At 41.1% G+C, this 22,776-nt stretch overlaps 1 protein-coding gene across 10 annotated transcripts in view; it reads right to left on the bottom strand.

The window, feature by feature from the left end:
* The window catches only part of dlgap4b (discs, large (Drosophila) homolog-associated protein 4b), a 202,040-nt gene that overhangs the window by 87,655 nt on the left and 91,609 nt on the right, over positions 1 to 22,776 (bottom strand). For all 10 annotated transcript variants that reach the window (XM_074629592.1, XM_074629618.1, XM_074629583.1 and 7 more), the window contains one exon: positions 12,252 to 12,315. The gene's annotated coding sequence lies outside the window, so the exon portion shown is untranslated. The remainder of the gene's footprint in view (positions 1 to 12,251; positions 12,316 to 22,776) is intronic.

Raw genomic sequence — 22,776 nt, forward strand, 5'->3', positions numbered from 1 at the left:
GCCTCTTTACATTATTTTCAAGCTAGTTGCTGAATAGATAAGTTATTATGACATTGTGCTAATGCTCTGCCTCCCTGGCTACATCTTTGTTAGTTAAACAGGAAACCCTTGTGTAGGCCCAGTTTACTGTAACATACTGGGGTTTTCTGCTTTTTATGGAAAGAAAATAAATAAAAATCCAAACCAGTTGAAAGGAATTGGAAGTGGCATGCAACAATTTTACTGCAGAAATGGTCCAGACACAGTCATCCGTCAAGTGGCAAAGAAATTCAGACACCGAGTGTCATGTTAGGAGCCCAAAAAGACTCAATCACTTTTTTGGTCCCAAAACTGGCCGTTTTCAAGAGCTTGAAAGAGGAGTGTGTGAATAAGTGACTGAATAAATGTGCTTTATATTGCTCTATTTTTTGGCATTGACCATTTATTTCAAAAATTGCAAGTAATGGTGTGGATTTCTGTCTAACTTGCAGCATTTCCCTCGTCTTGATAGGACGTTGTAGATCTCATAGTAAAAGGTTCCTCTGCACAAACAGAGCTAACAAATCACCGCAATAAATAAATCCTGTGTAAATCACAGGACAAACAAAGCTTTCCTCGGTAATAGTAATGGGTCTTCACAGGAGGATAACAAAGAAACGGTCTATGATGTGTCTCAGTTTGGTTTTTCCATACGGTCCAATTACTGCTTTAATTGAGGCCGGCCTCGTTAATTAGCACGGGAGATAAATTGGCTCGCTGGAAAAAGCAAATGCAAGTGGAGGGTGAGGAGAGGTTAAGAGATGTGTGGGAGAAAATTAAAGAACAGAATGTGTCTGCAGGGGTAGAAACTATAATTGGGCAAGTAAACACACACGCATACACACACACACAGAAAAACTGTTGTAAATGTTAGCATCATACATGAATCATCAGATTGCTGTTGTGTGTAGTTTACCTGGGTGCCAGGCTTGGCCAAAGGGGGTGTGTTGTGTTATTAATGAGAGGTGCTTGCGCCGGGTTTGAATGTCAAATCTTGTTTGTTGTCCCCAGAGGAGGAGATGAGTTGTGAGTGTGATGTAATAAAACTTTTGGTGAGAATTTCATGCTTCATTGCAGTGAATAGGAGGGCAGAGAGAGGATGACGTGGCTCACAACTAGAGCAGTGGTACCACAACTGGGTGAAAAACAATATAGGCCTGAACATGTAAAATTGTAGACTAGCAAATTACACATTCATACCAGCAGTTTGTTTGCTTAAATTTACTGTGACAAACTTTTAACTGGTTATGAAACAGTCTCAATTCAATACTGATGCTTCTATATGACCATCTTCTAAATGAGACCATTGGCTATTTCTATAATCTATATGGTTGCTCTTATTGCTTGTTATCGGTGCCACCGAGTTGGATTCTGCGTAAAATGCAGGTTCACCAGAAACTCCTTCAGCTTCGACAGCGACTAGCCCACCGCAGACAGACCGAGATCCGGCTTTGCTGCCGCCTTCGACCTGCAGTCCGAGCTCCGGCGGGAGGTGGAGAGCTCCGCGCCCGGCAGCAGCAGCAGCAGCTGGGATCCAACACCGCCACCACGCTTCTGGAAGCCCAGGCCGTAGTGCTGGGACCGCTGTAGGGAAGAGAGGCACGGGAGACCCAGAAAGGACTGCGCAGGGAATACTGTCAGACCCTGCTGTAGTAGAATGAGAGGTTTTCTAAAGGGACTCTGGTGCTCGAAGACACTACCGCTTTTCCACAGGGACCGCCAAAATCAACACAAAATTAAAATTCCTCCTGTTAGCTTTAAGGACAATTTAAAAGTTAAATTAATGTAGATACAGGTCATTATTATCATGACTAACTCTCAGTGGCTCAATCAGTGTGTCTATTATCACTGTATATTTTCAGTAACAAAAATAAGAGAGTACAATTAGGTCAGACAGGCAATCATTCGGCCACACTGAGTGATGCTTACTCAACATCGTGTTACATAAAACTTTGCAACTGGCAATGATGGGAAATGTTGCTGTCAAATATTTCAGTTAAAGCTAAATCGCAGGCTTGGATTGTTTTGTTCTACAAAAACAGTGCTCCCTAATGTATTGAAGAATGCTTGTTCCATTAATTTCTAACCGCATTTTAATGCTTTTGATTGTTGGAGTAATGATCAGTAAATGGCACGACAGTCAGCACACAGACAGGGGCAGTGTTCGAAATCACATACTAACGTACTGCATACTACGTACTCAATCAGTATGTGCATAGAGCCTACAAATAAGAGATGAAATATGATTTTACCCGCAGACTGTTCACACTGAAATATGCTCAAAGCGACGGCCGGGCCGGTCTCAAGGCACCCTGCCAGCGGCTCCGACACATCTCTGGAAATGTCGCGCATTATTTGGATAAACTGACCTGACATGTTGGGAATCTAAACGGTTACTTGCCCGCCTGAAAACATATCAAAACTTAAGAAAGGGACATATTAACAGCTTTTATCCTGGATCAAAATCTCACAAGACTAACGGCCAGGACGGTTTCAAGGCACCCCGCCAACGGCTTCTCACATCTCCAAAAACGATCGCAGCAAATTTCCAAACGGCCGTTATTTGGATAAACTCATCACATATGGGGAACCTAAATGGTTAGTGTCTTGCATGAAAACATGTTAAAACTCAATAAAGTGACATATTAACAGCTTTTAGCTTGACTCAAAATCTCACAAGACTGATGGGCATTCAGACACAATGCATTGTGGGGCAGTATGTTCAGTACTCTCAGGTCTCATATTCAGAAATTCTTGCTAATGTAGTATACATCCAGGCATTTCTCACGTACACAAAATCCACATACTATACCGTGTGATCACACTACATACTCAATTTTATGTACATACTTGGTATGAATAGTGTGAATAGTATGTTAGTATGTGATTTCGAACACAGCCACAGTCAAGTGGACGTCAAACACTGCAGCAGTTCTTCTCTTTGCCACAAGAGGCAGTGGCACCTCACTATGACTAATATAACATTAGCTACTGTTACATTTACTGTATATTACAGCGCTCATTTTAATTCTAAAATATGACTACATTTATATATATATTTATGGTTCACCCACCTCAATTTTCCACCTCTGCTATTTTGTCCTCGTACTTGTTTTTTCTTTTGCTCCTGCTTCTGTCTGGAAGTGCCTCGGCAGCATTTCTTTGGTTCTATTTGACATAAGCTATTCTACAAGGCCTGAGGCCTGTAGTTTTTAGGTGCCATTTTCCTCCTAAATGTATCACAGCAGGATATTATTTTTTACTATTTTCACCCTCACTGTGGAAACAATAGATATATGATGTCGTACACTCAAAAAAATATGAATTCAAAGAAAATAATGAGCTGTACTGTCCACATGTTCTACACTGTTCGCGTCACAAACCACAGCTGATCTCTAACCAATCAGCTTTTTCAGCGGGACTCCTCCCGACAGCACGTTATTAATCTGACTACAGTTCAGGGCAGGGACGTTTATACTGCCAGCTGGGTGGCTTCAATGTGTCTGTGGCCTAGTCTGACACCGGAAAATAAAAGGGGTCACATTCATGCATTATGTGAACATGACAACCTAACGTCACATCGGAGTGATTAGACCTTTTACTCTCAGAATAATCTCTTACATTAAATAGGTTAAATAGTTTTCATTTCAATTGGCCAGGTGAGCTGTCATTGTTATGTGAGAAAAAAAAGGAAAAAGCCCGCTCATCTGCTCATGACCAGCATTGAACTTATCTCCTCCCCAACGATCCCTATCAAAATGAGCAGCTTATATCTGTCTGAGGTTCACTCTATTAATCTTGTCAAATGGATTCAGAGAGCAAAAGATACTGCAGACAGACACGAGGCTGAGGACGGAGGACCAGATGGCCACGCAGATTGGAGGGGGAAAAATACGGAGCAGTCAGTAGATATAAAGAGAAGAAAGAGAGGGGCGAGGATTTATCGCGCTGAGTAAAGAAGGGGGAATGAGAAAAGGGAGAAGTATTTGCAGGAGTGAGACGTCATGAAGAGAGATTCGCAGAGGGGGAGGCAAGGCAGTGAAAATGACAGGATACGGCTTCTTCAGCTGCCACTGGCTCTAAGATGTTTAAGTCGTAGTGCTTTTCCTCTACAACTTGCTGTCATTACATGCAAGCAAAAACTCAGCTCCCTGTTGAATTATGCATGCGAGTTAGGTAAGTCAGGTGCCAAGACAAGAGCAGCAACACATGTATGTGAAAACAACAACGGAAAGGACTGCGGTTACCCACAACCTTCATTTTGATAAAGTGCATCTAATGCAGTTTTCAGTACAGAGGTTATCTTTCAGGTAAATGCATACAGTATGAGCAGATTTTGTTTAGAGGGTGACGTGACATGAGATAACCTACGTACGCTCCGAGCTTGAATTTCAAAGTGAGATATAACTTCTGTCTTCCATGACTGCACTGCTCAGCCGTGCTAAAAATAACAGGTAGAGCAGCCATATTGTGGGAAATATCCATAAAAGTCACTGACTGTGGCAGATAAGGCCGAGCTTATAAATAAATTACTCGAGTGAAAAAAATGACCTTCACACAAGAACTTCATCAGGGCCCTTGAAATTATTTCCACACAAAATGAGGTGGTAAGAACACGGGCGCGCTCATGTAATTTGCAGGATTTGATGATGCACCTAGAACGCACACAGGCATGAAAACACTAATATACTTGACAACGTGCAGTTCAACGTTTCATCTCTATTCTCCGTGAGATTCAATTATTTTTTGCACTAATGAAAACGGGTGATATACAATACAGTCGCCATATAATAGGTCCCGAGGCCTTTTCTCAATTACGTTTCTGCTGCAGTAAATGTTAAAATATACTTTCTCTCTTCAGATATTATCTGAAATGAGATCACACGTGAGAAATTAAAGCATCTGTCTCTGTCACATTAATTAGGTTACATCATGTGGTTACTGGATATTGAAGACCAGCAATTGGTTGCGAGGTTATTAAAATAGAAGCCACATGTTAATAATAGGCACATTAACCCTGATATTCATTTTGTATGAGAAACCCTTTCAACCAAGTCAGACATTTCTAATAACCAGAAAGAGAGAGGAACGGAGCAGAATTCAATTTTCTCTGTTCATCGGCCAACATGAGCAGAAAATAGTCTTTTTCACTGTTATATTTCTATTTTTGCTCCAATCCCTTTATACACAAAGACATGGATGGATGTGTGTGAGATGAAGGAGTTCTAGTGGCTTTATGGGTTAACATGTCCTTACACAGACATATGAAAGACGGGGTAATCAGGGACGTTTCTGCAGCTGTCATGTTAGATATTATGGCTGGGACGATACACCTATCTCCCGATTCGATACTATCACGATCATAAACTTCTATGGACTTTTATTTTGGAAAATATTTAAAATTGATCCAGTAAAAATGTTGGATTTTCAGCATGTATGTAGTCAGAGATGTCCTGAAGTCAAATATGGCATTGTCAGGCATTATTTATAAAAAGATTTCCCAGTAACCCAAAAATCAAAGAATAAAGACATTTCCCACACAAATTAGTGGTATTTCTATTTAATTTATAAAGGACATGTAATATTTTCTACTTCTGGTGAATATAATTCAATCAATCTTATTTCTATATATGTATTTTGTATATACTATTCCCTTTGTTAAGACCTTATTTTGAAAACCGGACGTAGTCACACGTGTATACTTCCGCTAAAGTCAGTCGCTAGCTTTCCCTGTCAGGTCCGTTCTCTTTATACTTCCATGGTAAGCTCCATCGGGGCCGTCGCTACAGTTGTATCGTCAGCCAATTTGACCACAGAGATGAGAGTGACGGCCTGCTTGACCGCTCGTTACCGCAGTACGATAACATTTCTTGTCCATGACAGAGTTAGCATGCATCTTTAGCCGTGATGTCTAGCTCTGCTTTTCTTGGCAATGTGTGAAACCCAAAGTGTTTCCATACTTTACTGTATGTGTAGTGTTTAATATGTGAGGGTGGAGGTCGTATCCACGGAGACCATCCGCCGTTTTCTGCTTTGTCGTTTCGGCCGGCTGCGGTTTATTTTGGTTGACGGATACGGAACGGATACAATGTCACGTTACTCAGACTACAACAATAAAAGCGATAACTTCCTTCTACCTCTGCATAGACTCAAATGAAGCAAGTATATTAATTCTGGCATTAAAAAATTGTCTTCATATCATACAAAAAAGATCACGACACATAGGTGAAACGATCCCCCACCCCCCCACACCTATTAGATATGGAGATGCTTTAACATTTTTTACTGTTTTTTTAGCATAGGGCTAAGTGCAAAGTGAAAACAGAGTGACAGACTAAAGGTATTCGAAACTGTATGTGCTTTTCAATTTATATATCATGATAGTTTATGTTTGATCATATGACATGCAGGAAATGAGGGGAGAGACCAAGAGGAGGGTTGACATGCAACACATCTGTGGAATCTGAGATTACATGGTCAGGAAACCCCACTTCATTATTTTCACTGATCAGTCCAGCTAGAAATCTACCCATAATGCTATTAATCAAACACAATTTACAACTGGGGCTTAAACCGTTCATATTTGCTTTGTGCAGAAGAGTGTGTGTATATAAGACTGATACAATAAATTGATCTTTCTGATTAATAATACATGAATACGTTTGAAATAGACACTATCCTCTTCAAATGGATAACACATATTATGTATAATTCATCTGGAGCTACCTCCAAACAGAATTCATTCTTAAACTGACATGACAGCTTGACGTCTCTCTGCATGCCGGGATCATTACAATTCAAAAGCCAGAAAAGGTTCAAGACTATTGTTTTCAACTTTCAGTTCTGACTTCTCATTGATTCTGAAGCAGTAAATCCAAGTCAAACCGAACTTAAATTGGACGATTGGTGTTGTTTGGTCTTGCCATTGAGTTGCAAATAAAATACATTCAGGCAGTCAAGCCATTGTTACTTGAGGTGAAATGTCTGTGGAATATTTTTGGCATTGCGCATGAAATTAATTTGCATCCAACGTCTTGAATCAAATACCAGAATGTCATTTTGGGACTGGCTAACGTGTAAAATTGCCCCAAAAAAACAAGCATCAGATGTGGTTTGTGAAATTGAAGATGTTTTGACACCAGGATTTGGAAAATACATACATTAAAAAGGTATCACTATGTTTTCTTCACTCGTCTGATGGAAGGATAGGTAGACAGAGAGGGACAGAAATGAAAAGGCAGGAGCTTTAAAAGCTTTGGGAGGGATTTGGATCCAATAAGCCATGCAGAGGATTAAACCATGTTAATGCAATGCCTACACAAACTGGACACAGGGCACACACACAGGGACATGGGACAGAGAGAGAGATGGTGGCATGTGAACAGAATGACAGGAATAAGCCTATAAACTCTAGTATATTAATGTGGTGGCACAACACTGTTGTTCTCAGGCAGCATTTACACAATACCACGTCAGCGTATACTCCTGCATTCAGTCTGGAGTTGAGTCAGATCGGCCACAGCACAAGTATCACAGTCCTTCAAAGGTGAGGGTCAGCAATCTCTACAGTGAACCACTAAAACTGATCTACTGAACTGATACACCAGCTTGTAGCAGCGCCAGTCAGACATTATGTCTACTTTCCCCAGAGGAAGTCCCCCTTTCAGTATCTAATGACTCACTGTTCCAGATACGGCCCAATAATCAGGAGAACAAACGAAGCATTTTACATCTAATATACATTTCTTGCAGTAGTGTCAGCACTTTTGCTCGTTTGGCCACAGTAGATTTAGCATTCTAGAAACAAGCTTTATAAAAGCTCCTTGCATGAGGAGTTGCGCTGCAACTTCATTAAAGTCAATCCAATGCCTCTATATGCAAATTAATGGAACAAAGTGTTCTCATGAGAGAGAAAAATCCCCTGCAGAAGTGCAGCCTCGATCCTGGCCTGTGGTGTACAGCTGAGAGACATGGTTACAAACTACGGTGTGATCAACTTATGTTTAGAACAAGAGGAGAAATCTAGTTGAAGATCTTACAGTAGAAGGTAAAGACTATTTAGTGTTAGACCCTGTACTGGATAAACAATCAATGTTATCAGTATGTGCACAGGTCAGAGTACATAATGCTACATGATAAACATTTACTATTTGTCCCTGTACTATTAGCATTTCCTAGAGGCTTATATAAATGATGTAATAGTGCTGGATAGGGTTAGGGATAGGGTTACGGAGTTAGGTAAACGATAAATTGATCTGGATTGATATATCGGTTCAATATCATCAACGCAAAGTGAAAACATTGATCTATATACATAACATAATTTCCATGGCACGTCCGCGTCACAATTTCCATCAAAGAGCGCCTCTTTCCTACAGAGCCCAGTAATAAAATGGATCAATCACAGGCCCCTGAATTGAATCCAATCCAAATCATGGCAGACTTTGAGATAGCAGCATATATTATATCGTTGTCCAAAGAATCAGTATAATACCGTATCGTGATGAAACTTGTGATTTACACCCCTAGTGCTGGAATGATCGATGGATCTATTAGTTGGTTGAATATTTATCAAGAATCATTTTCATAATCGATTTTGATATTTGAAAGCAAACCTCGACAATTCATCATTTATAAAATGCAACACTGTGACTCTAGGTAGAGAAAATAAGAGCAAATGTCGTAAATGTGAATGCCCCCGGTCGTCAGTACTACGTATTTCTCTGAAGACGAAAAGAAAAAAGATAAATATGCATGCTGAGGGCAAACTCACCTTATAGTTTAAAAGCACAAATAGTTGATGCACTTATGTATAGTAGCTTCTGCTGCATAATTACGTTTGGCTCTGCCCTGTCTTCCATACCGAAACGCTTTACATAAACAACGCTAGATAAATACATACACTTTTATCTAAGACAGACAGAAACTGCATAATTAGTGTGCACATATTTATGACAACAATCATTTGAATTTCAAATTATATGTTTTATGCATATACACCGCTCCACTTCACATTAAACACTAAATTCAAATGTCGTCGGAGCAACTCAAGCCCATTGTTCACCATCACCATCTAAACTCAGAAAACACACACATGGTTTTTAATATCCAATTAACACTTAATGGAATATGATGTATGATGGTGCTTATTATGGCTTGTACACTATGCATTTACATACAAACAAGATTAACAGCGGTTAATTGTACTGTCTGGAACATCTGGGTGATCAACTAAGTGAAATGCTGGTTCAAATCCTATGAGAGCACTAAAGGGTGCGCAGGGAGGCACTTTAAGTGTCCTAATATGTCAAATGAAGGACGTTGTGTTATGTAAATTACTGCAACAAAATGCACTTCTAAGAAGTAGGTAGATTTTACGGAAGTCAAATATAACAAACATGTCTTGGTTTTTACTCTGACAATGAATATTGTTTGTGCTGTCTCTTATGACTACTGATAATGCCTCTGATTAAGCTTAAACTGTACGAAGTGGTCATTTAAAAGTTATTGCAAAAATTTGTGATGGTTTTATTGGTTGAAATTTCTACTTATGCTCAACCAGTGGTCAACCTCTGAGAAGTGAAGCTAATGCGGAAGTGCCTTACACTTGCATTCTTTCTAATAGCCAGCAGGGGGCGACTCCTCTGGTTGCAAAAATAAGTTTGATTGTATAGAAGTCTATGAGAAAATGTCCCAACTCCTCACTTGATTTATTACCTCAGTAAACATTGTAAACATGAGTTTATGGTCTCAATCGCTAGTTTCAAGTCTTCTTCAATACAGCATGATGTTCATTTAGTAAATTATGGTCCCATTTAGAGTCAAATAGACCATAAAGCAGGGGATGCTTTAGGGCATGGCTACCTTGATTGACAGGTCGCCCCCACGGCGTTGTCTGCTCTGGGAGTTGTCCGTGTTTTCGGCTTACAACTTTAAACCTTTCACAGTGTGATTTCAATTCATGAAATTTAATGTTAACATTTTGTTTGCAGAATAATGTCTTAACTCCACCCTCTTGTGTCACTTCTAGTTGCAAAAAAATCAAGATGGTGACAACCAAAAACCAAGATGGCGACGGACAAAATCCCAAACACGAGGCTTCAAAACGGCAGTCAACAAACCAATGGGTCACGGTGACTACGTCCACTTCTTATATACAGTCTATGGATACAGCATGAGGTATCCATTAACATTGCTACCCAGGATGTAAATGGATATATGTTCTCAGATGCTTGTCCATGTGAGATTCCTCCCTACAGTGTCGTTTTATTTGAGGTAATACTGATCCAGTCAATATTTGCAGGGGTTGGCACAGAAAATGATTAAAGATTGTTTTTCTGTTTGTATCCCAGATGGTAAAAAATCTAAGCTTTTAAACTTTTCACCCTTTGATGTTTTCGGTATGCCCCGATGAATGAATGGGTCGCTGTTTTGTCCGAGCGTCGAGCAGCTCAGTGGAGCAAAGAATTACTAACAGCTGCAGAAAGGATATTGATTTGTGTCTTTGAGTCCAAAAATCAAGGAGGTGCTATCAATGTCACTGGAAATTTAACAACAAGATACACAGTGGTAGCTCCTCCCAGCACTCTTTCTTGTTTTCCTCATACACTTTCCCCCAAAAATACACTTTTGTACTTTGACTTTTGCCTTATGCCGGGCACCCAATACACAAGAATCAAGCTGAGTTTGGGCCCGATCCCCCTCTCCCAAGTCCCAACAATGGTCAGCAAAGCCCAGATTTTGATGGTTCGAAATATAATCTTTCCAGATATTCCTATGAGTGCTTTTTACATCTCTGATCTGCTCGGAAGTCCATTCTGGCCGCACCAATTTCAAATCTCAAATATCAAACATGTTCAATATTTACGATCTTTACTATCCTGTTGTATGTGGGGAACCCGGAGGACAGACGATGACACAGTCACGTGGTAAAGAATGATAGTCAATTTGAAACCAAGCTGACTGAAGAAGGTAGGAGAAGAACCGCTGTCATGGTGGCCCCGGCTAATGTAAATGCAAAGCATAAAGTAGTAGTAAGATGGACCTCAGAAATGGAGGACCAACTTGCTGATTTGTGGCAACAACACAAGTGTTTATTTAACATGTCACCATGACTCCATACATATTTTTCTTCGTGAATATTTAAGTACTAAGTAATGCAAAAACTAACATCGCTAATTCTTTCAGTTGCTTTTGTTCACACTAAAGTCACGTTTGATTGCAAGAGATTTTGCGAGTTCCGATTTTGAGAGTGGGTACTCTTGTTTTTCATGAATGAATCTGTTGGTGTGTCGTGTGCTGTTTTGGCCAAGTCGTTGCTCTCCACACACTATTGGAAGAAAACTGTTAACATTTTTAACATCTGTTAGGATTTGAAAAATCCTTTAGCGTGGGCCAACCTTTATACAACTTCATTTTCCTTTGAAGTGCAACAACCATCATAGTCTCTGTAAAATGAAAGACGATAAAGCGGTCTATGGCTGTACTGAATGTAAAGAAGCTGCAGTTCCTTTGCAGTGCTCCTCTGCTCCCCAACATGATCGGTGGTTTTGCTCCTATGGATAGTACCGCAGAAGAGATTTGTGCTTAGAATGAAATTAATCCAGTGTGAAATCAAGAGTCCAGTGTTGAACCACAGGGAAGCCCACGGAGGACACTCATGATGCTGAGCATCGCGGCTATGTTCCATCAGTGCTCGTTGCTCTGCAGGCAGCACTGTGCATGCGTCTGCATGACAAAACATGCCCTTTCATCTATGCAACAACACAACACTGGTGCGCTTACTGTACTCACGTTACATTCAAACTATTTAACATCAGACACGCTGACATTTCTATTCGGATCAGTTTTTGGCCTGAGCAAACAAAAGCCCTCAGAGTATTATTAGTCTGCACAAAGGACAAGTTCTGCCTCCCACAGCCTCATACTTTTTTTTTTTCTGTTTGACAGCCGCCTTCAGTCAAAATGCCTTTAGGATCCATCGTAGTTCAATCTAGACAAGGTCAAGGCGTGCTGTTTTTCTGTAGCCTATTAGCCAATTCTCCTGGCGGGTTCAGCCGTTTCAATATATCCAGCAACAACATCAAGCAGGCCACTGCCTCATTAGCACCGGCTCTCTAGTCCCACTCACAACTGGGCAGAAGATGCTAACGAAGGCATTAAATGGAGACAGAATATCTATATCTACAGTCCTGAGGGTTGGAGGAAAAAAAAGAGGGTCCAATGTACTGTACCTTGTCGGAGGGGCTGAAGAGTCTCTTGGGGTCAGAGAAGAGCAGGCACAGAGAGGAAGAAATCCTGTAAGACAAAGACGGCTCATCAGCTTCAATAATCATAAACACACATTTAATGCATCTCACAGAGTACATGTAACACACAAAATGTGTTCATGCGAAATTGCATTAAAGGTTTAATACCTGCAAAAGCTGTGTGGGTGGATTTTTACTGGCCAGCATAGTTTAGATTTGTGAATATGAATATTATTATGGTGCTTGTTAATGTGTTTCATTGTCTTCAAAACTGCTTATTTTCTCGGGACAACTTTTTCATTTATTTGGAAAATCAATTAACTTTTTCGAGATAGTCAAACTGGCACATCTGGAGAGATAAAGCATTTCAATTAAAAAACATAGATTAGATTAGGAAAAATGCTTCCTGAGGCAGTAAAACTCCAGGAACTCGTATCGTGAATCAGCAGGAACATTCTTTCCACTTACATAATATGATTTTTGGATATTGTTCACTGACAGTATAAAAGCATAGCTTTACAACGTACAGTGAAAACAGGTAGCCCTCCAAGCAGTTGTTTTGTCTTTTTCAAATGCTTCATACCCAGAGGTGATATTCAGAGATTAGAGTGCAGCACCGACAGACCTTCACTAAGCGAAGCTAATCCCCCCGACAACAAATGCAAGTTCAACGTGCTGAAGTGTTTTTCTTCTAAGACAACCATCTTACATTGATTTATAAGAGCATTTTAGGGGCAAACATATCACACAGACAGCACATATCAGACCCTTGTTTTAGGACGCTGTCGCAATCTGTCATTAAATATTATATGCTACATCCATTGCAGCCTGGTGTGACGCAAAACAGGAGGCTATTTCTAGTGACAACTGTCTGTATGACGTGCAGAAATATCAACCTGATTATTTCCTGAGGAGGGCTGCTGTGGTTCAGCTGTAAAGGGCATCCTCTGGTATTTATTAGCTATTCCTAGTCTATTCTGTAGTCTCTTTTCTGATCGGATCACACCTGGATGCATTTGTTGATTAGTCTGATTCAGAGTTGCTGAAAACTGCCAGGATTTTCAGAGCAAATACTGAAGTTGACTGGCTGTGCAATCAACGCAGTGTTAGTGACACTTGACAGTGTCAGACATCCTCGACACAACCTAGCCAAAATACAGCGATGGAAAAAAGGAAAGGACGACTAGAGAATTTGCATTAAATGGCATCAATATAATCAAGTTTAACTGAACTTAAATTGTATTGTATAGCTTGATACACCTTGGTGGCTCAAGTTAAACAACTTGTAGTAAAAATAACTACATTTTCTTTCTTTTCAACATATAATATTGTTGTTGCAATGAACTACTTATGTTTAACAAGGTTAAGGTAAGCCAGACAGTAAGTCAGAAAAACTCAAATATCAAGGCAGCCAGGTTAACTTACTTTTTTTATATCATGTACCTTATTTTTTTCTTGCAGTGTGTTTTCTGTGACTTTTTAAGGTTCATATGAAACGGCTAATAGAGTGCAATTTGATTCCGCATAATTACGTGTAAAAACCATAAACTGTATATAATAAGTTTACGTAGTCACAGCAACGTCACTCATTGATTTGTGGACTGCCGTTTTGAAGCCTTGAGTTCGGCAGTTTGGCTGTCGCCATCTTGGTTTTTGCAACCAGAAGTGACACGAGAGGGTGGAGCCAAGTGCAAACGAACGCTGAATAAGACATTTTTAGGCCTGAAAACACACTCTGAAAGGGTTAAAGTTGACTGAAAGTAGACGTCTATAAAATCAGTCTTCTTTTTGCAACCAGAGGAGTCGCCCCCTGCTGGCTATTCGAAATAATGCACATTTAATGCACTTCCGCATTGGCTTCACTTTTCAGACCTGGAGGTTGTCCACTGGTACAAAACAGTAAGCTAGGGAGGGACTTGTTGCAGATACTGATTGCCGTTTACAGTGGCCAGTATCGCTGAATGTGCGCCATCACCCCCCCAGCCCGCTAAATTTCAGATAGACAGTAGCTACTAGCTCAACATGGAGACTTCTCGCCACCGCCTGTCGCCCTACGCCAGTGGTTTTTACAGACGAATCAGACAAGGATGAAATTGAGGAAGAAGATGACCGTGAAGAAGTTGTTTTTGGAGTGAGGCCATACACGTACAAGCCGAGATCTAATTTATTTCATGGGAACTTTAAATAAGAAAATATTGAAGAAATGATATAGCGGCATTATGAAGGCTTTTTCATTTGATGAAAGAAAGGTCTTAATAAGAGGGTTTGGCCCAGTCGCCTGTTGTTTTTCTTCCACACGGTGAGCATTAGTGATGATATCTGGATGGTTATTGGATGTGTGCCACAGAGCTGAGACTGATCACTGACCTTAACTGCCCTCAACCCGACCTCTGCTTGATTAGAAGAGCTCGGGCTCCCCAGAAGGTTTCAAGGCTCTGATGCAGGCTAAATGTCTGACCTCATACACTCCCAGCATCATTTTGGGCTTTGCCACTGGGTTCATCTTTCATTAGCCAGGTGTCAGCTGTGTGGTCTATGTGTACATGCTAAGGCTTGACATGCTGAGTGATTTGCATACGACGTGAATGGGTTCACGTATCCACATTATGTCTTTGTAAGGATCTGCATGTGCGTGTGTAATTCAGATCTCGATAATATTACAACATCCTCTTTTATATGAGAAGGGCGCCGAGAAATCAAACGATATTTTCCCAGAGTGATATTACAAACAGCATAAACAAGACCGAGATTAAAATCTTCGGGGGTACAGATTTTCTCAGCACCAGTTCTGACAAACTTAACGGCTTGGACTTGCATTGAAAGTACCCTGAAGGTTTTGACCACTAGTAATTTACTAAATTATATTGCACCTTTGGGGAATATCTCAGCTAGTAAAGTGTAAATCGATTGCCAGGAAACATCTGGAACAGCATCCAAACAAAAGTGATCAACTATAAAAAAACAGGAAGTCACTGTAGGAGACCAAATGATACATTGAACTCAACGTAATCTTTGTAAATATAGAGTTAGTTAGTTCCTACAGTTTAAAGGTATAATAATTGATTATGCTAGCCTAACTGACGCCATTTGGCCAGTCAAACATTATTGACATACCATTTTGTAATTTGAGGTATAGCATGTTGTTTTGGTGAAGTGTAATTTCAGCATTTTAAGCATGACAATTTAAGTGTCATGCCAAATGTGTCAACCATATACCATTACCTCTTTCTGCACTTAGTACACACTTACAGTTTAGGCTAAGTTTGAACTTAATAACATTTGAGATAAAGGCATTGCAATTTGCCAATGTTTTACAAGGTAGGAAAGGCTTTTAACATGTTTGTTAGGCCTTGAGGATATACAATATGTTTTAACGGGGAAAAAAACAAGTGTTTGTTTACTCCACAGGGCACCTGCAGCAATATGTTGCAATATGCTTCTTTGTAAGTACCACTGCATATACTGATGTCAATAACTCTGCCAATACTGTATTGATCCTTGAAAGTGCACATAGCTTTGGTATTTGTTTTCTGATTTTTATTTCCTTGCCAAACGCTGGTGCTTTTTAGGGTCATCTGAGGAGAAAAAAAACAACATTTCTACTGACTGAGCATCAATTAGTGACTAGCGTCGGTCCTCACAGCAGAGTTTGACCGCGGGCCTGTTTTGCCCATGTACGAGCTAAACCTTTCATTGTGGCTCATGCTGTTATGGTTTCTCGGGGCATGACTTGTGCAAACAGTAACAGCAAGTGCTAACCGGGAGGCCTGAATGCAGCAGGGGTTCACTGAGGCAACATTAGCCTAGCTCTCCTGTGACACACTTTCTGCTGTGTGAGGCAGCCACTTTGAGCCGGATCTAACCGTTTCACTACAGGCCCCACAGCCTCACTGCTGCTCATCAGTCGCTCGTCTCTGTCACCTCCCATTCATGTCTCCTTTCTCTTTCTGTTAACCCTGCCGACGTCTTTGTTTTGCCACTCTCTGTAATTGCTGTCTTCTGAACCTTGTGCACCCATCTCTTTTTATCTGTCTGATTTTCGATCTTTTTGCTCACAGTTGATCACTCTTAGTCCTGCTTTGATCTGACTGACCGAGCCGCTTTGTAAAAACAACAAAAACACCCTTCCCTCCTTAATCCTGCTCTTTTCTTTTTTCGCACTTGTATAGCAAAAGGCGTAAAGCAAACTGTGACTACTCCACTGAGAGATCGATTAGAAGAAGTCTATTTTCAGATAAACAAACACGACATCATATTCCTCTTTCTCCCTTTCTTTTATTCTCTCCTACACTATGTGCTTCTCATACACTAACGTTGTCACCCTTTACTATTTCCCAGCAGGGCTCTTTATAAACATAGTCAGACTCAGGCAGTGCATCAAGGAAGTTGTGCCCCCGTAATCCACTTTGGATTTGGAGGATTTACCCACTGTCCCTCTCCTCCCCTGTCAGTGGCAGGAGCACAGCCTCAGCAGGGGTGCTGAAAGGTAACAAATCGCCGAGAGCCAGGATGGTGGGTCATGGGTAGGTGAAGCTTGCGATAAAACCGCGCAGGCATCAGATGTGATATATGAGGACAGTCACCTTCCAAAGTGTTTTGGAAAACACTGTGGGAGAAGCTCGAGGCTGAACTCTTTGTGTCAGAGTGAGATTAAATTAGAGGATGGTTGAGAGGGCAGTGCCATTGACTTGGTCGATATTTCATATCGCCCCATGGATATTTTATCAGCTTCTCTATTTACAGAAGTAGTGACAGCTACTCTGCAACCTCAAATTATGTTCACACACATTTTAAAATCATTGTGATGAAGTAATTCAGGATCCTCTATATTCCAACTAGATGACTAACTTACAATTACACATATTTCCTCAAAACAACAACACTCATTTTGCTCTGGGGGACATGAACTACAGGTCAGAGGTCACTCCTAGTAGTCATCCCCGTTGTAGTCAGATACCTCACTGGTCATTGTGACAGTGTAACTGAAGCTGACTCCAGGGGGAATACTGCAAGAGACTCACTTTAGTTTAGCTTTGCTCCGTGAGTGCTACTTTCTTGTTCTACTTCATGCTCCACTTCTTGTCCCCTATAAGTTATCTCTGGCATACTTAACTTCTTTAACTAGTCCACCATGGCTGGACGCTGTAAAGAGAGTAATATGTAAAAAGTTATGTTGAGTCATCTGCGTGAGTCATCCAAACTGATCAAATCATATGGGCACAAAACCTAAGTGTTGAATGGACTTGGATTTATATGGCGCCTGTTTGGTCTTCTGAGCACTCAAAGCGCTTAACGCTATGTGCCAACATGATGGCACAGCCTCCGGGAGCAATTTGTGGTTCAGTATGTTGCCCAAGAACACACTCCAACATGCGGACTGGAGGAGCCGGGGGTTGAATCGCTGATCTTCCGATAAGTGGACGACCTGCTCTACCCCCTGGAGCTATCGCCACCATTACAAATAAAAGAATGTCGTGACATTCTTTCGCCAGAAATGAGTGTGTTCCATAGACCATAAAAATAAGTGCTTTTGTAATTGTACCAGTATCTCCATTGATAAATCAGAATTGTTACTTTTTAAAATTCGATATTCAGAGCATTAATATAGCAGCAAACTATTTGCTCTGTAAAGATATAGAGGAGTAATGTCGACCTCATAGATATAAAACAGATTTACATTATTATATTATATAAAACTGTTTTATATGTATGATCTACCTGAGCAGAGAATGAAGTCGCTCTCCTTCTGTGTGTGTTGTAATACGAGCTTCTCCTCGCTTTGTTGACATAGGTGGTCTGCCTGTGTGTGCATATATTAGTGCATGTGAGTTCCTGTGTTTGTGCCTCACTGGCTAGCTAATCGCCGCCGCTCTGCACTGAGCTCGGGGCATCAACAATCACAGGTCATTTCAGAGAAAGAGCCTGCCTATTGGCTGTGCTCCGACTGGTGGGCGGTGCTTGGTATTTCTTCAACTGATCTCAACATGACTGCCGAGTCACAAACTTTCTAATTTTACAGCTAAACAGTACACTACAAGATGTTTCTGAAAATATTTGAGGAGAGAAATAGGCATTACAGTGACAGAATATTGATTCATATTTGATCAGTTTGACCGTTTGATCGGAGTTCTCAAGTGATTGACAGCTGCTCAGAGACGGCAAAGCTCCAGCTCGACTCTGATTGGTTATATCATGATGTTGGGCTCAGTGGTCGATGTCAGCAATCGCCAATGAATATTGGTGTTGTTCATCAACCCTAGTGCAAACCTTTAAGAAAATTACAATCTTTGTCATTATAGCCACATGTTTTATTGGCCAGTAAAAGATTTAACTTCTAATCAATGTTATTAACTAGTGAACTATTACTCACTACAATGATTGCTTTGACTTTACACCGATAAACAACCTCGATGTATCGACCGTCACTGTGGGTTCATCGTCTCCCCTCTGATTGCCCCCGGGAACCTCCTTGCTATGGTAATGACCCCTAATGACCAGCATTGTGGCAACAGCTGTAGTCGTAGCAACAGTTGGCCAGTGCAGCTCTTTCACACTGAGACAAAAGGACGAGAGGGTGAAGAGGAGGAGCGGGCAGGAGGCTCTCTGTCATCAGCAGTCAGACAGGATATGCATCTGTGTCTGCTGAACCTCCTCTCAATCCATCCATTTCTTTTTTTTTTTTGTCCATCCGTGGGTCCATCTGTCTCGTGCCCACTTTCCCTTCCGTATTCTCATCTGTCCCTGTATGTTATCGCCTCGTTCTCAATAGATAATTAACTGCTTAATGTTCTCCTCAAGCAAATGGATTTTCGGAGTCATCAAAGCACAGATCGTTACCGTCATGACAATTATTCCCTCTTTCTCTTCAAAGATTTACTCTCCAGTTCATCATGCAACACTGATACGGCCACATTAACAATCCTGACAAATCCGACAGCCATCCATCCAAAAAAACAAAGCAGAAGAATTATGTTTTCACACACTCCCGCCTTCTAACAACCCATTTTTCACTCACCCATCCTGGCGCTTCCTCCATTCTCCCTTTCCCACCTCTATTCATTCTTTTATAATGAGCACTATCATTTCCTCCTCATATCCATTCACCCCTTTCAATGTTTCTACCTCTCCATCCCTCACACTATCAATTTCTCTCCCATATCATAGCCAGTCTGTATCACCTATCAGTCTCCATCTCTAACCTTCTCCCCCCCCTCTGTTCTGTCTTTCCATCAGCACCTCCCCCTGTGCTCTGAACGGCCCTTGTAACCCCATGAGCGAGAGTGCTGAGAGAGCTTGAAATATTGATGCACCCCAGGCGAAGGCCACCTCCAGGACACTCTGCAGGGGGTACGGGCTCAGGATCGCGGTCAGGTAGTTGGAGTGGGTGAACTTTAGCAAGGACACAGGTAGGTTTTGGCAGACGGAGGTGAGGTGGAGTGAGGCCAATGAGAAGAAATGATGGAGTATATGTGTGTGTGTAAAAACCATGTTATCCCCGCTGCCAGCTGGCCTCTTCACATGCATCCGGTGATTTGCTTCCAGGTGATCTGGACCTTCATCCAAGGCGGTGCGTGTCTGGACTCCTGAACTGGACTTTTTCCATACAGCGTTCACTAAACATGTTTCTCCAGGATTAGCCTCAACACGAGCACCGGGTTTGCTTTGAGCCTCTTGTTTATGCACCCCTCCCCCCTTTCCTGCTCATCTTTTCTGTTTCTGTTTTTCGCCGTCTTCTTCCCCCTCTCTTGACATCGCTCTCCCCTACAGTCAAACCCTTCATTTTCTGCTCATTAGTCACACTCCTTATCTTTGCCTTCAAATTTTTACAATCTTCTCTATTTCCTTTTCTCCTTTCTTGTTCCTCGCTGGGTGACTTTCTCTATCTGGTGAAGGTGACCTTGCCAAAGAGATCCACAAGAATCGCCATGGAGACAGCATCCAGATAGGTGATGCTTATGTGGAGAGAGGGAACAGGGGGGGAGGGGAGGGGGGTACAAAGAAAGAGAGTAGAAAAGAGAAAGCAGTGGTGTGAAGGCAGCTTCACCACAGAGCTTATTTTCTGCAGCTCCTGATTCACAGTCCTATCACTCTGGTTTAGATTACTATAATATTGCCTCCCTCTATATTTCTCTCTCTCTCTTCCTTAAACCCAGAGTGAACATGAAAGGCTGCCCTGTATAAAAAAAAAGAATTAAATTAAATCAGATGTGAAGCAATGTGTCACGCCTTTATTTTTCTAAGCTCTTTTTTGTTTCAGAGTATCTGTGAGTCTAATTTACACGGTGAAATACGCCTCCTCTTAATCTATGGGAAGTGCTGACTCGGTCAAAGTAGAAACGTGTCCCGCTTACAAGATAAAATTAAGCTTTTTTTGAACACTGGCAGCATATATATAATGTCTAAACAACTCAGCAGTGTCTTTAAGTGAGTCCCGCAGTAGACAACTTAGCTGAATGTGCTAAAAACACAATCACAGGGTAAAATGTGTCAATTCAACACATCCATCGTAATCAAGATCAAACTGGCAAAAAGTTAATGCTTCCTCTTTCATCTTTATGCGGTTAACGCAGTCAGACCTTTCTTTTAAACTTTTGGTCTATAGTGAAGAAAAACTGTTGCAGACTTGATTAAAAATTGATGAAGTGAGAAAAGCTAAAAGTGCAGATGCTGCTGCAGCGATATGTGCCTTTTTTGCAAGATAACTTTTGCTACTCGCACATATCATAGACTGATATATATATATATAGATATATATAGACATAGACAATATAAAATATGGAAGTAGACTCTGTGACATCACCCATTGGTTTCTGAAGAGCTGTTATAAAGCTCAAAGTGGGTGGCTCCCATCGATGTATAATAAGACCTGGATACAGTGCGGTCGCTTAGTCTTGCTTCCAACTGCAAAACAAGGTTGATTATGACTCTTTCTATCATGAATTTTGGATCCATGGAGGTTTCATATTTGTTAAACTTTCCTCAAACTGAGAAAAGCGATTTAAAAACCTGTGATGTCATCACCGAGTGGAAGCTTGCGGGTGGGGCCTGCTGGAGAAACACTACTGCGACTATTCAGTGCCCGGAAGCTAAATCTTTTGGCATACAGTATGCGCCAGGCGAGCAAATCTTATTGGAATGAATAGGCACCTTCTTGGGGTCCGGTATTCAGTCCATACATCCATGGTGGCTCCAACCATCGCCATCTTGGCAGTGACAACACAGCCAGACTCACGGCTAATCCAAAAATGGGCAAAGAGGTGGATAGTCGGTGGAGCTAAGGCGGGCCGGGTGACGCAGCAGAGCAGACAGCTAGCGATCTGAGACGCTAATTCAAACATGTGAGTTATATAAAAATTCATCCCCAGTTGTTATGAACGGGGATATTATCTATAGAGATCAAAAACGTTTTTTGTTCCAGGCTGTAAACATGTTTATTTCTGCTGTAAAGTTGGGCATTTTAACATGGGGGTCTACTCGGTTTTTGGAGCCAGCCTCAAGTGGCCATTTGAGGAACTGCAGGTTTTTGGCACTTCTGCGTTGGCTTCATTTTCCAGCACCGGAGGTTGCTGCTTCGCACATCTAGGTACACTTAGTCAGTTGTACATTCTTTTGATTAAATTTGCCATTATTTAAAAAGGGTTATTGGTTTTCCATATAGAGAATAAATAATTAATTAGACAGTTTGATCTTGGCAACTTTTTTCAGTTCCTACAATATCCACATACTGTTAGGCAAATACACCTGGTTAAAGTGAGGCTCCATTTAGGCAGCCACAAATCTTGGTTAAAGTTAGAGAAAGAGCTTCATCATGAATAAACTGTCAAAAAAGGCCAATGCTAACCGCTGATATGATACAGGACGCATAACCTGTCCTCCAGGGTCGAAGACTATGAGTCCTTAAATGCCCATTTACCAGCCTATCTACATGAATTTCTTCCTACTTCCTGCATTGGCACTGAATGTTGGCAGCAGATGTAAATTGTGTAATTCACAATCATCCCATTGGCATTATTCCTGCAGGACACTGGGCTGGTGATTCATTACCTTCTTGCCTTTATCTGCACGGATCGAAAACACAACAGGTCTAAAGTAATTTGATCAGGCAGGACAGACACTGGATGTAATGAGTTCATGATTCATCTGTGTGAAGTTTATGAGAACATTAAGACAAAGGAAGAAAGAAAATATTCCCAATGTGGCAAAATTGTCTCGTGCGTCAATGTAACAGGAAGTCAAGAGATAAACGGATAAGATGGCTAAAACATTCAGTAACGGGAAGCCATTTGGATTAGCCGAAAAGGAAAACATGGTTTCTTCACTATCAAATTCTCTGGCCCTCAGTTGGTGTGTAGGGGAGATGCAATCAGGCCTGCAATGCATCACTCACACAGCCGTAGGCAGAGACATTCACAGCTGCCTGTCAAAATTAGGGCATTGACTCTAAATGTAAATGTGTAACGTTTCAGCATAAAAACTTCACTTGTTATTTGTATCATTTTTATACTGAATT

This window comes from Sebastes fasciatus, chromosome 1 (genome assembly GCF_043250625.1).
Source record: "Sebastes fasciatus isolate fSebFas1 chromosome 1, fSebFas1.pri, whole genome shotgun sequence".
NCBI lineage: Eukaryota > Metazoa > Chordata > Actinopteri > Perciformes > Sebastidae > Sebastes > Sebastes fasciatus.